A 14,734-nucleotide genomic window follows, 5' to 3' on the forward strand; every position below is an offset into this window, starting at 1 on the left:
TAAGAAACAAAAAACAGTTGAGCCCTTCGACCTCGATGCTCCCGACTTTAATGCTATTGAATTTGTAGATCAGCAAATCGGCCCCTATGGCGCCCTTTCTATGGACGATGTATCCATCCTTTATCATTTGGAATTTATGACCCGAAATAGCATAAAGATGGCGTATATGGGGGCTGCTCTGCACCGAGCTGCTCAGAACCTACCTCTCCATGCCACCAAAGCATTTATGGAGGAGGCAAAGCAAGAGTTCGACTGGATGAAGGGGCTGAAGGAGGATCTCGAGGTGAAGGTGGCCAAGCTGGAAAAAGATCTAGAGAACGAGAAGGTGAGTTCCCTTTCTCTGGCAGCTTCTGTGCGGTTGGCCGAGGACACGGAAATGATGCATAAGGATAGTTACGTTACGTCCTATCGGGAGGTGATGCGCCTGAGGGGGGAGCTGGAGAGTGCCCGGGAAGATTATTCTGAACTTCAAGGTCATCTTGTTGGCAGCGTGACTGCTGCTTATGAGAACCTGAAGGAGCAAGTTCGGGTTATTGCTCCCGAGGCCGACCTGACCCTCTTCAGCCTGAATAATGTTGTCAAGGATGGCAAGATTGTCCCTGATGACGAGGATGATGATAATGTCAAACTTCCCCCTGTGTCCTCTGCTAAGGTGTCGACTTCTGCTGTTCCTACCGAGGTCGACCCTCCCGCCTCTGATCCTGACTGCCAGATCTTAAACCGAGATGACGGTACTGTGGATGCTGTTCCTCTCCAGACTCGCCCTCCGTCTCCTGCTAAAAAGTCTTCTGACCCTTAGCTTCATTTATTCTGGATATTTATATAGTTGGCCTGGCTTGTGGGCTTTTTAAACTTTTTATGTTCTGCTGACACTTTCTTGTTGCTTGCCTAGCAACTTTTATTTTTAAAAAACAAAAGGTAGCTCGCTTAGCTTTTTAAGGTAGGTTTTGGTGGCCTCCGAGGCTTTTATAACTTTTTGTAGACTATATCATGCTTTTTGTGCTTGATTTGGTATCTCTTCTGTTTTTTGAGAATGTTGGAACCTTGCAGCTCGACCTTTTTGGATTTGCTTTGTACTTTTGTAGCTTGAATCCTCTGTGGTTGTGGTTATGTGGGTCTAACTTGTTTCTTGGTTTTTTCGCTCTTGCTTGTATTTCTGTCGATCTATAACCGATTTCTTCAAGTTAGTCTATGTTGTTTTGGTAGTCCTGTTCCGGTTTTCTCAGGGGTTACCTTTGTAACTTCCTTTGTAGTAGAGCGACTTCTTTACGTCGTTCTTTTCTAAGTTATTTTTGTAATCCTCTTTCTTGGATCTTTGTCAGATCTCTTTCAGGGATTGCTTTTATAACTTTTTAGTAGTAGGAGTCCGACTTCGTTATATCGGTCTCCTTTAAGTTATTTTTGCAAATAACTTTTTAGTAGTAGGAGTCCGACTTCGTTATATCGGTCTCCTTTAAGTTATTTTTGCAAATAACTTTTTTAGTAGTAGGAGTCCAACTTTGTTATATCGGTCTCCTTTAAGTTATTTTTGTAGTCCTCTTTTTTGGACCTGTGTCAGGTCTCTTTCAGGGACTACTTGTATAACTTTTTAGTTTTGGGCTGACTTTGTTATGTCGGGCCCTTCTAAGTTAAAGTAATCCTCTTTAATAGGGTTGGCCAAACCTCTTTCCAGGGTTTACTTATAACTTGGGTTGACTTGGTCCGACTTCCTAATGTCGGCCAATCTTTAAGTTATTATTTTAGCAATCCGTAAGACCTCGTCAGGTTCTTTTTTAGATCACTTTCGATAACTTCTTACATTATTTTGTGTTCATCTTTGCCGATTTGTAGAAAGTGGTTGTCATCTCTAGATCGTCCTTTGGGTGAATCACGTTTTCACCTTTATCAGACGGTTATCTTTATCGTGATCGTGTAGTGAAATTATTTTTTTTCACTTTCTGCCGATCTGTTGCTTTATAATCGGACGATGAATACTTCAGATTAATGCATCTTGAAATCTTGTAGAATATCTAAAATATATATTTATTCAAAGGAAAGTGCAAATATGTACATGTGGGAATTTTTCATCCCTTTATGTCGAATAGTGTTTGAGTCTCAACTTGGTGCCTCATTAAAAAAACCTTTTCAAGAAAAAGAGTGCATCCAATAGTGAGATCTTTTATTTTTCTAGCTGTAGTACCTTCTTAGGTTGCAGGCGTGCCATGATCTGGGAAGCTCTCGACCTTCGAGTTCGGACAGTCTGTAGTAGCCCTTTCCGAGTACTTTTACAACTCGGTAGGGTCCTTTCTAGTTTGCTGCCAACTTTCCTTCTCCTGGTCGAGTTGTTCCAATATCATTTCGGATTAGGATGAGGTTGTTCTCCGTAAAACTTCTTGGAACTACCTTTATATCTGGAAGCCATTCGACGTTTTATAAAGCAAACTTCTTTACCCGAAGTTGAGAGTTGGCCTTTTCATTGTAGTGGACTACTCTGGGTGACCCTTCCTCGATCTCTACTGGGATCATTGCCTCCACTCTGTATGCTAGTCGAAAGGGTGATTCATTTGTCGTGGAGTGTGGCGTTGTTCGATATGCCCATAGGACTTGCGGAAGTTCTTCGGCCCAAGCTCCCTTTGCATCTTGTAGTCTCTGTTTTAACCCTGCCAATATGACTTTGTTGGCAGCTTCGGCCTGTTCATTGGCTTGAGGGTGTTCGACGGAGGTGAACTGGTGCTTTATATTCAAGTCGGCTACTAGTCTCCTGAAGCCTGCGTCTGTGAATTGAGTGCCATTGTCTGTGGTTATGGAGTATGGAACCCCGAACCTCGTGACAATATTCCTGCATAGGAATTTCCAACTTCTTTGAGCCGTGGCGCTGGCTAGGGGCTCTGCCTTAATCCATTTTGTAAAATAGTCTACTCTGACTATGAGGAATTTTTCTTGTCCTGATCCCTGGGGAAAGGGTCCGAGAAGATCAAGTCCCCATTTTACAAATGGCCAGGGCGAGGTTACACTGATGAGCTCTTCTGGCGGGGCGATGTGGAAGTTGGCATATTTTTGACATGGTGGACATGTCTTTACAAATTCTATAGCTTCCTTCTGTAGGGTTGGCCAATAAAATTCCGCTCGAAGTACTTTTTTGGCAAGAGCTCGTGCTCCGAGATGATTGCCGCACATGCCGCCGTGTACTTCTTCTAACACTTCCTTTGTGTTGTTGGTCGGCACGCATTTAAGTAGTAGTATTGAGATCCCTCTGTTGTACAGGATATTGTTTATAATAGTGTAGTACTGCGCCTCCCTTTTTAATCTTTTCGCCTCTTTTTCCTCCGTGGGGAGCGTCTCTACTTTGAGGTAGTTAATTATGGGGGTCATCCATCCTTGGTCCTGACTTGTGATGGCTAGGATTTTTTCTGCTTCCGATATTGACGGGTTCTGTAGCATTTCCTGGATGAGGCTTCTATTGTTGCCCCCTGGTTTGGTGCTGGCTAGTTTTGAGAGTGCGTCAGCTCGGGCATTTTGCTCGCGAGGTATGTGGTAGATTTTCTATTCCCCGAGTTGTCCGAGTTGTTCCTTGGTTTTATCCAAATACTTTTTCATGGTGGAATCTTTGGCTTGATAGCTCCCTGTTATCTGCGAGGTGACTACTTGTGAATCGCTGTAAATGTTGAGTTTTTTAGCTCAACCTCTGTAGCCAGCTTCAAACCGGCTAATAACGCTTCGTATTCCGCCTGGTTGTTTGAGGCCGGGAACCCGAACTTGAGGGAGAGCTCAACTTGGGTTCCTTGGTTGCTTTCTATTATCACGCCTGCGCCGCTTCCAGTCTTATTTGAAGAACCTTCCACATAGAGATTCCATTCTATGGGGGTCTCCAAGGCATCTGTGAATTCTGCGATAAAATCGGCTAGGTACTGTGATTTAATGGCCTCCGAGCTTCATATTGGAGGTCGAATTCTGATAACTCGACTGCCCATTGTAAAATTCTGCCTGCTAAATCTGTTTTCTGCAATATTCCTTTTATGGGCTGGTTGGTTCGAACCTTAATGGTGTGAGCCTGGAAGTACGAGCGAAGTCGTCGAGATGTTAGAATGAGAGTATAGGCAAACTTTTCTATTTTCTGGTAGTTCAGCTCGGATCCCTATAGTGCTTTGCTAATGAAGTAGACGGGTTGTTGCCCACTTTCATCTTCTCTGACTAGTGCTGAGGCTATTGCCCGGCTTCCTACTGTGAGATATAGTATGAGTGGTTCTCCTTCTCGTGGTCGAGATAAGATAGGCGGTCGTCCTAAGAACTCCTTGAAGTCTTGGAAGGCTTGTTCGCATTCTGTCGTCCATTCGAACTGTTTTCCCTTCCTTAAAGTAGCATAGAAGGGGAGAGATCTTATCGCTGCCCCTGCTAAGAATCTGGATAGGGCGGCCAATCTCCCGTTGAGTTGCTACACTTCTTTGACACAGGTCGGACTCTTCATGTTGAGTATGGCTTGGCATTTATCCGGGTTTGCTTCAATTCCTCTTTGTGTGAGCATGAAACCTAGGAATTTGCCTGCTTCTACCGCAAAGGTGCATTTTGCCGGATTAAGTCGCATGTCGTGCTTCCTTATGGTGTCGAACACTTGAGCCAGGTCGGACAATAATGTTTCTTCGCTTTGTGTCTTTATCAACATGTCGTCCACATAGACTTCCATGATCTTTCCAATGTGGTCTGAGAAGACTTTATTCATCAGCCTTTGATAAGTAGCTCCCACGTTCTTGAGACCGAAGGGCATTTCGATGTAGCAGTAATTTGGTTTTGGCGTTAAAAACAAGGTCTTTTCTTGATCTGGTGGATACATGGGGATTTGGTTGTATCCCGAGTATGCGTCCGTAAACGAGAGGTATCTATATCCGGAGGAAGCATCTACCAGAGCGTCGATACTTGGGAGTGGGTAAGGATCTTTTGGGCAGGCTTTGTTTAGATCGGTGTAATCGGTACACATTCGCCACTTCCCATTTGATTTTTTCACCAAGACGACGTTGGCTAGCCATAATGGATACTTGACTTCTCTTATGAATCCTGCCTCCAGTAGTGCCTGTACTTGCTCTTCCACCGCTTGGGATCGCTTTGGCCTAAGTTTTCTTCGTTTCTGCTGCACCGGCCGAGATCCCGGATAGACCACCAACTTGTGGCACATTAGCTTGGGGTCTATACCTGGCATATCTGCGGCTTTCCATGCGAAGAGATCGACATTATTGCATAAGAATTGTATCAGTAATTCTTTTGAGTCTCCTCTTAGGATCGTTCCGATATTAGTTGTTTTGTCCGAGGTGTCTCCGATCTGAACCTTCTCTATCTCGCCTTCCGGCTGCGGACGGAGTTCTTCTCGTCGCTGAACTTTGCCAAGCTCAATTGTATGAAACTCTTCTCCTCTGCCTCTAAGGTTTAGACTTTCATTATAACAGCGGCGTGCCATCTTTTGATCTGCTTTTACCATGGCTATCCCCTCTGTAGTTGGGAATTTCATGCATAGATGTGGGGTTGAGACTATTGCACCGAGGTGATTGAGTGTTGTCCGACCTATTAGGGCATTGTAGGCTGAACTTACGTCGACCACGATGTAGTCTATCTTGAGGGTCCTGGATTGGTTCCCTTTTCCGAAGGTTGTGTGTAGCGATACGTATCCCAGTGGTTGTACCGGGGTATCTCCTAGTCCGAACAGACTATTCGGGTATGCTCTAAGCTCCTTTTCGTCTAAGCCAAGTTTGTCGAAGGCTGTTTTGAATAAGATGTCGGTAAAACTCCCTTGGTCTACTAATGTGCGGTGTAGATTGGCGTTTTCCAGTATGATAGTGATGACCATGGGGTCGTCGTGTCCCGAGATGATGCCGGATGCGTCCTCTTTAGTGAATGTTATCGCAGGGATGTCGGGTGCTTCCTCCTTTCCCTCGACATGATATACTTCTTTGAGATATCTTTTTTGGAATGATTTGGAGATCCCGCCTCCTGCGAATCCCCCGTGTATCATGTGGACGTGTCTTTCTAGTGTCCGAGATGATCGCTCAGCTCGTCCGTCATCTTCGTCCCTTCGTCTCTTTCTTTGGTCATCATCTCGGGTAGCCAGAAAGCGATCTAATCTTCCTTCTCTCACCAATTTTTTCTATGATATTCTTCAAGTCGAAGCACTCGTTGGTGGAGTACCCTCGAACTCGGTGGTATTCACAATATTCCTTCCGGTTTCCTCCTCCTCTTTTGCCTTTGAGTGGCCGTGCTGGGGGAATTTTCTCCGTATGGCAGACTTCTTTGTATACATCAACCAGGGATACTCTGAGAGGAGTGTAATTATGGTATTTTTTTATTTTCTCCCCTTGTCGATCTTCTTTCCATTTGGATTCCTTGTCTTTGTCTCGGTAGGAGGCCCCGGATTTTGAGGTTTCTCCTAGCCGAGCATTCTCTTCCATGTTGATGTATTTTTCTGCTCGCTCCTGTACTTCGTCTAAGGAGGTGGGGTACTTCTTTGATATAGATTGGCTAAAAGGTCCCTCTCGTAGGCCATTGATGAGTCCCATGATGGCGGCCTCTGTTGGTAAACTTTGTATGTCCATGCATGTTTTGTTGAATCTTTCCATGTAGTTGCGGAGACTCTCCCGATCTCCTTGCTTGATCCCTAGTAAACTGGGTGCGTGCTTGGCCTTATCCTTCTGGATGGAGAATCTAGCCAGGAACTTTTTGGCCAGGTCGTCAAAGTTTGAGATGGACTTTGGAGGTAAGTTGTCGAACCATCTGATCGCTGTCTTCGTGAGGGTTGTTGGAAAAGCTTTGCAGCGAACGACATCTGAGGCGTCGGTAAGGTACATTCTGCTTCTGAAATTGCTGAGATGATGGTTGGGATCTGTGGTGCCGTCGTACAAAATCATATCCGGGAGTTTGAAGTCTTTTGAAATTTTAGTTTTCATGAATTCCCTGGTGAATGGATCTTGTTCTTTGCGTGAATTTTCCTCAGGAGTAGTCCGAGGAGTTTTCAATTTGAGATCGGCTTCTAATTGCTGTAGTTTTTCTTCCAATTCTCGACGTCGTCGTACCTCTCTTTGTAGATCCTTTTCGATTTCTCGTTGTTGTTGGGTTTCTTTCTCAAGTTGTTTCAAGCGATCTTGAAGCGCCTCTATTGCTCCCGGATTTGATGAATTTTTGTCTCCGTTGGATTCCAGGGTATCTTTCAATGTGGTGTCCGCGTTTTTGTGCGGCGTTCTGTTTTCTAGATCTGAATCGTGGTCGTTGTCATGGCCGTCCTCCATGGTGGTGGGATGACTTCCAGGTTCCCCGGCAACGGCGCCAATGTTCCGAGGGTTACCTGAAACTGGAGGTCGATCTCGGACAAGATCTTCTGTACTGGTCGGAGATAACGTGTCCGGCTGGCTGATGGCGGCCGGAGCTGTTGTATCCGACTTGTTGGATTTACAGCACTGCTGATCCTTGGTCACCGAAGGGTGGGGAGTACCTGCAAGAGACTCTGATGCTTAAGTTAGCACGGGTATTAAGCGGGTTTTATGTAGAATCAGAGTATGAGTTATACCTGGGTGCTCCAATGTATTTATAGTAGTATGGGCTGACCTTTCTGATAAGATAAGTTAGTTATCTTATCTTATCTTATCCTGTTTTGGATGAAGTCAGCTTATCTTCAAGGGAACCGCCTTTATCTCTATAGGCTTGGATTGCCTTTGGATTTGGGTCGTGTTCCTCTATTTGGACTCTTTATTGGGCTTTCCTGTCGATTTGGCCGAGCTCTTTAGAAGAGGTCGGGTAGTCTGACCTGAAGAGGTCGGTCGCTTTGTCGCCAATCATTCCGGGTCGGGTAGCTCGACCCAGGGTATGAACAAATACCCTCATTAATTGGTTTTTAATTGCCCCGTTTCTCCTAGCCTCTCTATTTTGAATTTCACACTCAGGAAAATGGTTTCTCTTCTCCGTAACTTCCCTTTTCTTTCTCTCTTTTCTGTTTTTGCCTGAAGTTTGCAATTTTTGCGTTTCTCCCTGCGATGTTTGTTTGGCGATTATTAGGGCTTTCTTTGCTGTGAGAGGGTGACTCCAGATTCCACCTTCCATTTTCAACTTCTTTGAAGTTTTCTGCTTTTTTAGGTTGGTTCTACTTTCGGCCTCCCTTTTTTACTTTTTTCGTTGCTTTGTCTTCGGTTTTTTAGTGAAGCTTTGATTTTTCATTTGCATGTTTGAAAGTTTAAATCTTTTTTCGTTGTGATGCTCAATCGTTGCTGTGATGTATGTTTCTGGTATTTCTCCCGGTGTTTTTGGGTTTTGCACATTTTGTTGCCTCTTGCTGTTGTAGCTTTCTGTGTCTTTGACGTCCTCTGCTTGGCGCGTTCTATTTTTGGTTTTCTGATTGAACTGCTACTTTGCTACTCCTTTGATGACTTTGTTTTGAATTTCTTTTCTTCTCAGGATGTTGCTTTTACCTGAAAGAGCTTTTCTTTGTCTTTGCTGAGAGTTTTGTTGGGATGTTAGTCTCGTAGGTTTTCCTGAATCCTTGTTCCACGACTGCCTCCAAAGGATGCCCCTGGATTTTCGTTGTGGGTCCTGGGGTTTCCTTTTGTTGTTTGTGCTGTCCTGAATTATACTGGCCGAGTTATTTTGACTTCGCCTGAGGTGTTTTTTACTTTATAATCTATCTTCCTTTCTTGTTTGTAGGACTAGTTGGCCATGTCTTCTCGCAAAAATATTGTCGAGGCGTCTTCTAAGGTTCCTGAGGGGAAGTTCGATTGGTTGGACTCCCTTGTGTTACTGTGTGTTTCTTTAGCCAATTTTGAATTTTGCATAGCTCTTAGAAAACATCACCGAATTTGTAGTGGTGGGGATCAGGAGAATAATTACGAGTTAGTGGCACCTAATTCTGATGATAGAGTTTGCTTCCCTGTCCTGGCTCAGGGGGAGTGTCCCTTTTTTTATGCATATGACTTCTTTTTTAGCCAAATGAACATCACACTTCCTTTTACTTCCTTTGAAACTGACTTGTTATGGTCCTGTAACGTAGCCCCTTCTCAGCTTCATCCGAATTCTTGGAGTTTTATCAAGATTTTTCAGCTGGTTTGTCAGGAATTTGCTATTACGCCTTCTCAAACTCTCTTTTTGTATCTTTTTGTGTTGACCAAGCCTGGCACTACCAAGAAGAAGGCTTCTTAGATTTCTTTTAGGTCTGCCCAGGGGCACAAGGTTTTTTCTATGTACGATGAGTCTTTCCAAGATTTTAAGAATTACTTCTTTAAGGTCCGGGCTGTTGAAGGAGTTCGGCCTTTCTTTCTGGACGAGAATAACGAACCCCATTTTCCTTTAGAGTGGTAGAGGAATGTAGTGGTATCCCGATATACTTGGGAGATGTTAGACGAGGTCGAGCAGGCCTTTGTGAATGTCTTGGAGGATATATGGGGGGAGCCTACCCATCTTGATACCAAGAAGTTCTTGGGGGATCCCTCCCTTATCCGAACTGAGCTTGGTATATCTCGTATATTTTTATTTTTACTTTTCTTTCTTCTTTTTCCAGTCTGTAACCTGCTCCTGTGGTTGATTTTTCTTTTTCAGAGATGGCAAAAAATAATGATTCCATGAAGGCCTTTAAAAAGGTGAAGAAGGCTACGGCTGCTCAAAACGTCTCGACCAAGGCGGCCGGGGAGGGATTGTCTCAGGTTCAGTCGAAGTCGTCCGTACCGAACTCACCATGGGTGAGGAGGATGATTCCTACTCCCCCGGTTCATTTGGTTGATCCTCCGCAAGCTTCTATTGTTACTTCTGGTGCTCCTCCAAACAAGAAGAAAAAGACAACTGAGCCTTTTAACCTTGATGCGCCTAACTTTGACGCGGTTGAGTTTGTCGATCAGCAGATTAATCCTTATGGTACCATTCCTACTGACGATGTCTCTCTCCTTTGCCATTTGGACTTTATTACTCAGAGTAGCGTCAAGATGGCACATATGGGAGCTGCCCTGTACCGAACTGCCCAATATCTTCCTCTTCATGATACCAAAGCCTTTATGGAGGAGGCTAAGATAGAGTTCGACCGGATGAAGGGTTTGAAAGAGGAGCTCCAAGTGAAAGTGACCAGGCTGGAGAAGGAGTTGGAGGGTGAAAAGGCTAGTTCTGTTGCCTTGGCGGCTTCTGTGAGGTTGACTGAAGACACGGCATTGAGGCACAAGGATAGCTATGTCACGACCTACAGGGAAGTGATACGTCTCAAGGAGGAGTTGGAGTCTGCACGGGTTGATTATGCCGAGCTCCAGGGTCACCTTGTAGGCAGCGTAAATGCTGCTTATGAGAACCTGAAGGAGCAGGTTCGAGTTCTTGCACCCGAGGTCGATCTTACTCTCTTCAGCCTGGACAATGTTGTAAAGGATGGTAAGATTGTCCCTGACGACCCTGATGACGATGATGTTGAACCCCCTCCTGTGCCTGCCGCCAAGACTTCTATTGTCCCGACTTCTTCAGCTCCTTCATCTGAGGTTGGTCATCCTGAATCGGAACTTGATTGCCAGATCTTAAACAGGGATGATGGGACAATGGATGCAGTGCCTCTTCAGATTCGCCCTTCTTTACCCCGTGTTGATGCTGCCGAGAAGCCTTCGGATCTTAAATGAATTTTCTGAATTTTTGTGTAAATAGCCTGGCTTGTGGGCTTTTGAACTCTTTATTTTGTAATTAGTGGTTGCTGGCCCTTGACACTTTCTTAGTTGCTTGTTTAGCAACTTGTTTTTGAAAAACAAAATGGTTTCTAAGCTTTTGGGGCTGGTTTTGGTAGCCTCTTAAGCTTGTTATTATTATAACTTTATGTTTTTCATATCATATCTGTTTTTATCTGCCTTGGTACCTTTTTTAGGTTTTTTGGAAGTGTTGAAGCCATGTTTCTCGACCTCTTTGGATTGCCTTTGTGTTTCGTACTTGTGGCTTGATTCCTTTGAGGTCATGGATGTTTGGATCCAATTGGGATGTCGGCTTCCTTGCTTTGGCCTGGAGTTATTTCTAGTAATCCATTTTGTTTGGACCTTTGTGAGGTCTCTGTTGGGAATTACTTTTATAACATGTTTATGGGAGGCCGACTTCATCATGTCGATCTCTTCTAAGTTATTTCTAGTAATCATCTTTCTTGGACCTTTGTCAGGTCTCTTTCAGGGATTACTTTTATAACTTGTTTGTGGGAGGCCGACTTCATCATGTCGGTCCCTTCTAAGTTATTTTTGTAATCCTCTTTCTTGGACCTTGTTCAGGTCTCTTTTAGGGATTACTTTTATAACTTGTTTGTGGGAGGCCGACTTCATCATGTCGGTCTCTTCTAAGTTATTTCTAGTAATCCTCTTTCTTGGACCTTTGTCAGGTTTCTTTTAGGGATTACTTTTATAACTTGTTTGTGGGAGGCCGACTTCATCATGTCGGTCTCTTCTAAGTTATTTCTAGTAATCCTCTTTCTTGGACCTTTGTCAGGTCTCTTTCAGGGATTACTTTTATAACTTGTTTGTGGGAAGCCGACTTCATCATGTCGGTCTCTTCTAAGTTATTTCTAGTAATCCTCTTTCTTGGACCTTTGTCAGGTCTCTTTCAGGGATTACTTTTATAACTTGTTTGTGGGAGGCCGACTTCATCATGTCGGTCCCTTCTAAGTTATTTTTGTAATCCTCTTTCTTGGACCTTGTTCAGGTCTCTTTCAGGGATTACTTTTATAACTTTAAATTTTGGGCCGACTTCATCATGTCGGGCCCTTCGAAGTTATAGTAATCCTCTTTTATAGGGTTGGCCAAACCTCTTTCCAGGGATTTACTTATAACTTTAGTTATTGCGACCGATCCGACTTCTTTACGTCGGCCAGTCTTTAAGTTATTTTTTAGCAATCCATTTTATTAAGACCTCGTCAGGTCCTTTCTATGGATCACTTTCGATAACTTCTTGCATTATTCTGTTTTCATCTTTGCCGATTTTGTAGAAATTGGGTTTAATCCTCGTTTGGTCGACCTTTTGGTTTTCATCTCTGTTGGTCTTTATCGTGATCGTGCAGTGAATTTGATTTTTACTTTCTGCCGATCGGTAGCTTTATAATCGGACGATGAATGTTTCAGATTAATGCGCCTTGAGAATTTGTAGAAGATCTAAACAGATTTTATTCAAAAGAAAATCCCAATATATACATGCAGGAGTTTTATCCCTTTCAGTTGCACAATATGTAGGTCTTGGCTTGGCGCCTCATTAAAAAATGTTTTCGGGAAAAAGAGTGCGCCTTATCCTAAGACCCTTTATTCTCTCTAACTATAGTACTTTCTTAGGTTGCAGGCGTGCCATGACCTAGGAAGCTCTCGCCCATCGAGTTCAGACAGTCTGTAGTACCCCTTTCCAAGTATTTCTATGACTCGGTAGGGTCCTTTCCAGTTTACTGCCAGCTTTCCTTCTCCAGGTCGAGTTGTTCCGATATCATTTCGGATTAGGATGAGATCGTTTTCAGTGAAACCTCGCTGCACTACCTTTTGATTGTATCTCAAAGCCATTCGACGTTTTAATGCTTCTTCCCTGATCCGAGCTCTTTCTTGGACTTCTGGAAACAGGTCGAGTTCTTCCCTTTGAAGTTGGGAGTTGGCTTCTTCATTATAGTGGATTACTCTAGGCGACCCTTCTTCAATCTCCACTGGGATCATTGCCTCCATTCCGTACGCTAATCAGAAGGGTGATTCCTTTGTGGTGGAATGTGGCGTTGTACGATATGCCATAGGACTTGTGGGAGCTCTTCAGCCCAGGCTCCCTTTGCGTCCTGTAATCTCCATTTTTGCCCAGCTAATATGACTTTATTGGCAGCTTCGGCTTGTCCATTGGCTTGGGGATGTTCTACGGAAGTGAACTGGTGTTTTATGTTCAAGCCGGCCACTAACTTTTTGAAGCCCGCACCTGTGAATTGGGTGCCATTGTCTGTGGTGATGCAGTATGAAACCCCGAACCTTGTGACAATGTTCCTATATAGGAATTTTCGACTTCTTTGAGTAGTGGCGTTAGCTAGGGGTTCTGCCTCGATCTACTTTGTGAAATAGTCTACTCCTACTATGAGGAATTTAACTTGTCCCGATCCCTGAGGGAAGGGTCCGAGAAGGTCGAGTCCCCATTTTGCGAATGGCCAAGGTGAGGTTACTGTTCCGAGGGTTACCTGAAACTGGAGGTCGATCTCGAATGAGATCTTCTGTACTGGTCGGAGATAACGTGTCCGGCTGGCTGATGACGGTCGGAGTTGTTGGGTCCGACTCGTTGGACTTGCTGCACTGCTGATCCTTGGCCACCGGAGGGTGGGGGGTACCTGCAAGAGACTCCGATGCTTAAGTTAGCACGGGTATTAAGCAGGTTTTTATGTAGAATCAGAGTATGAGTTATACCTGGGTGCATTCCAATTGCGTTGGAAATTAGACATCCAGGGCTTTCCAGAAATATATAATAGTCCATACTTTGGCCAAGAATTGACAAAGTAAACTGGCGTTCAACGCCAGCCTTCTACCCAAATCTGGCGTCCAGCGCCAGAAAAGGAGCCAAAACCAGAGTTGAACGCCCAAACTGGCACAAAAGCTGGCGTTCAACTCCAGAAACTTCTTATTTCTCTTCTAAGATATCCATTTGCACCCAAGAACGTGATGAAGGTGATGATTATGTGTGACGCTCATCACCATCTCCCCTACGAACACGTGCCTGACAAACACCTCCGTTCTACATGAAATAAAGCTAGAATGAATATCTCTTAGATCTAGCACCAAGCTCTGGAGCCATTACCAGGATTTGTTCGAGCCTGGAGATCACAATTTCGTGCACCAAGTTTTTGGCGCCGTTGCCGGGGATCGAATTGTTCCTGTTTGGCGCCAAGAATCGTCTGAGATCCCAATCCCGGCAACAACACCAAGTTTTTGGCGCCGTTGCCGGGGATTGTTTGAGTTTGGACAACTGACGGTTCATCTTGTTGCTCAGATTAGGTAATTTTCTTTTTGTTTTCTTTTCAAAAATTTTTTCAAAAATATTTTCAAAAATCTCTCATCTGTTTTCGAAAAAAAAATTTATATAAAAATGTTTTCAAAAATTTATTCAAAATTTTTAAGAATGAATTCTAGTGTTTCATGAAGCATGTTGAAGCCTGGCTGGCTGTAAAGTCGTTATCCCTCCTCCATCCTATTCTATTTATTCATTCATATCCTAACATCTCATCTCACATCTCTTCCATCTGTACAGTTGTGTTTCTTCCTTTACATCACATCCTTTATCTCCCCCTCTTCTTCTACTCACACAGGGATCCCTATACTGTGACATAAAGGATCTCCATTATTATTATTATTTTTCTGTGCCTTCTTCTTTGTCATATGAGCAGGAGCAAGGATAAGAACATTCTTGTGGAAGCAGATCCAGAACCTGAAAGGACTCTGAAGAGAAAATTAAGAGAAGCTAAAATACAACAATCCAGAGATAACCTTTTAGAAATTTTCGAACAGGAAAAGGAGATGGCAGCCGAAAATAATAATAATGTAAGGAAGATGCTTGGTGACTTTACTGCACCTAATTCCAATTTACATGGAAGAAGCATCTCCATTCCTGCCATGGGAGCAAACAACTTTGAGCTTAAACCTCAATTAGTTTCTCTAATGCAGCAGAACTGCAAGTTTCATGGACTTCCATCTGAAGATCCTTTTCAGTTCTTAACTGAATTCTTGCAGATATGTGATACTGTTAAGACTAAGGGAATAGATCCTGAAGTCTACAGGCTCATGCTTTTCCCCTTTGC

Source organism: Arachis ipaensis, chromosome B07, assembly GCF_000816755.2.
Source record: "Arachis ipaensis cultivar K30076 chromosome B07, Araip1.1, whole genome shotgun sequence".
In the NCBI taxonomy this organism is placed as follows: Eukaryota; Viridiplantae; Streptophyta; class Magnoliopsida; order Fabales; family Fabaceae; genus Arachis; species Arachis ipaensis.